A 3,089-nucleotide genomic window follows, 5' to 3' on the forward strand; every position below is an offset into this window, starting at 1 on the left:
TAATCTGCTCTACTAATATTCAGAAAAGAGATCAAAGGTATGTGGACTCCGCGGTTTATTTAGGAATTAAAATAAATGCAAACGTAGGAAAAATTAATCAAGAAAATTATGGGCCTCTATTAGCCACAATTGATAAAGAATTAAGAAGGATTGATGTACTACATCTGTCATTGATTGGGAGGGTCAATGTGCTGAAAATGTCAATGTTTCCCAAGCTATTGTATCTATTCCGTGCCATACCGCTTTTAATTGAGGAAGGTTTGATGAAAAAGATGGAAGCAGTGTTTTCACAATTTTTATGGCAATATGGTAAAGTCAGAAGATCTTTAGCCCGACTTTCTGTACCGTTAGAGGGAGGTGGGTTATCTGCTCCTAATCTACGGCTATATCATTGGGTTTGTTTATTACTTCGTATGAACCATTTAGTGGATTATGATGTCCCTGAAGTATTACATGATATCTATAGAATCCCCACAATTTATGAGTTGGTAATGGGTCAAAAGGCCAGGGGGTGCTAACACGTGAAATTAATGTCTTGCATTTTAAGAGGAGTAAAAGCAAAGTGTTGCTATCTGCATGGGGGACATGGAAGGCGGTGCTGAAATTTTTCAAGATCCCTAAAATCAATGGCACAATCGATCTTTGGAATGCAGGTCCATTTCTGCATCTTGGACAAAATAGGAATAGTAGTTGTTGGAAGAGGTTGGGCATTAGATGTCTAGGGGACGTCATGGAGAAAGATGACCTCCTAGGTTTTGAGGCCTTACAACAGAAATTTGGTATCCCCTCGAATCACTGGCTGTTATACAAACAGATAGAACAATCAGTGAAGGCATTAAGACCAAGGGTGTCTGTTCAGGAGCCAAACCCATTGGTGCAATACATAATGAGTGGGGGCAAAAAGATTAAAATAGGCTATAATTATCTGTTACAGGGATTGGAAGAGGATATTGGACAAGTAGAAACTGCCTGGGCTATAAGATTAGGAGATCCCGACATTGATGTGGATTATGCTTTGGCATTAAACAGGAAAATATTAAGAACGACTAATCTGAAGGCACAACACTATAAGATGATCTTCAATCTCTATTACACCCCGGCTAAGTTGTTTCAATGAGGTAAAAGGGATACAGATAGTTGTCCAAGGTGTAATCAAGGTCCTGCAGATCTAACTCATATGTTCTACTCATGCCAAAATCTCAACCCTGTTTTGAAAGAAATGGAGAAGTTTTTATCAGGGTTGTTAGAGCGTCAAATTTCTCTATCCCCAACATCTGTTCTGATCGGAAGGGATGAAAATCTTAAGGTTGAGCAGGAAGCCGAAGCCTTTATTTTTCTTTGTGTTGCTGTTTTTAGAATTCTAATTGCGGTGGCCTGGAAAGATCCGATCGCTCCCACATTTCAGATGTGGCTTACAAGGTTGCTAGGGATCCATAATATTGAAGAATGTTTATATAAATTTAAGGGCAAGAAGAGAAAAGAATTCGGTAAAAAGATATGGGCTCCGCTAAGCAACTGGAGGAAGAGAAGATGATTGATGAGTGTTACTATACTACTTAGAATGATTTTTAAGGTAAGATTATGCAATGATGGCAATATACGTTTAAGGCTTCTGGAATGTGCTCTGTAAAGTGGCTATGAAATAATCACCCCGTATATATCTGTGAATATTGTTTTAATCTTTTTTTCTCTTTTTTGTTTTTTTCTGTCTAAAAAAATTTTGATATGTCAGCAGGTCCAGCTGATATCTGTATCATGTAAAGTTGTATTTGTAAATTCATTTTCTGATCCATCTCAATAAAAAAAAAAAAAAAAAAAAAGAGAATTAAACAATGGAACAGGTGGTAAGATGTCCAACACGCGAAGAATGACACAACAGAGGCCATAATGACTTTAATGAATTTACTTGACTTTGAAAGGCTTCTCACATTCACCTTCAAGGCTATGATGATGTAGCAGGAAGTGATGACCATGAATGGCAAAAAAAATGCAACTAGAAACCTGATTAAGAACAGGAACAGATGGATTTCATCTCTTCTGGCTTGTACTTCTGGGGTTTTCCAGTCATCATAAAATAAGTAATTGTTAGTAGAGATGGTTTTATTCTTTTCATCTGAGTTCTCGAAAGGCCAGGTATGGTACATTAAACATAAAAGCTGCGCCCCAGATGGAAAAGCAGATGATTGTAGCCCATCGGGGAGTTCTGTAATGCCTGGCCCAGACGGGGTGGACAACCAGGAAGTACCGGTCCAGGCTAATGATGGTCAAGATGAACACTGAAGCGTACATACAGAGAGACATCAGCGTGGTCACCACTTTGCACATCACTGTGCCAAAAGGCCAGTGGAAATCAAACAAAACAAACCCTCCAAGGATTGGCATGATCATCGAGTAAGTCCAACTAGACAAAACCAACCATCCAATTCATCCTGAATCCCAATGTCCATAGGAAGAGAGAGTTTCCAAAAATACCAATCAAGGCAGTGAAGAAAAAAACCATAGATTATACCAAGTTCACTGTATTCTTGTCTTTCTCCTCATAAGACAAATTCATCGAATAGTAGGACCTGTTTTGATGAGCCATGATGCCCTTTGAGAGAACAGACAAATCAGAAGAATTAGACAGAAGGGAAAATCTTAAGAAATGGAACAAAGTACATTTCTTCACAATAGTTAAACTTGACTCATTTCTTCCTGAAAACATGTTCAGCTCAGCCGCAGCAATGAGACCATTCCTATTGGGACCTACTTGTAACTCAGTGAAACCTTTAGGAAAAATCCATATCTCTAGAATTTGGCTGCAGAAGTGTGTGTTTTTTTAACATCTTCATACAAGTTCTTGCGAATTGTTCTATCTAACTATAATTCAAAAAAATACATCAGTTTCTAGTGACCACCAACTCGGAATACAAAACACCCTCTAACGCAATTTTTAAAAAAAGACCTATTGTTGTCGGTTTGGTGAGCGAAGGGGAACAGGATATGTGCACACTTTCAAGACAGGACATGTGCATGTGTGAGTCTGTCTAACAGCTTTGCTGAAGACACAGCAGATGTGCGCATACGGGTAAGTAAGATGCGCACGCATA

The 3,089-nt window shown here is 38.6% G+C and overlaps 1 pseudogene; it reads right to left on the bottom strand.

Annotated features, from left to right (window-relative positions):
- Positions 1-1,709: 1,709 nt before the first annotated feature.
- On the bottom strand, positions 1,710-2,388 carry LOC144769688 (putative G-protein coupled receptor 33; annotated as a pseudogene).
- Between the last annotated feature and the right edge of the window lie 701 nt (positions 2,389-3,089).

The sequence above is a fragment of the Lissotriton helveticus genome, chromosome 7 (assembly GCF_964261635.1).
Source record: "Lissotriton helveticus chromosome 7, aLisHel1.1, whole genome shotgun sequence".
NCBI lineage: Eukaryota > Metazoa > Chordata > Amphibia > Caudata > Salamandridae > Lissotriton > Lissotriton helveticus.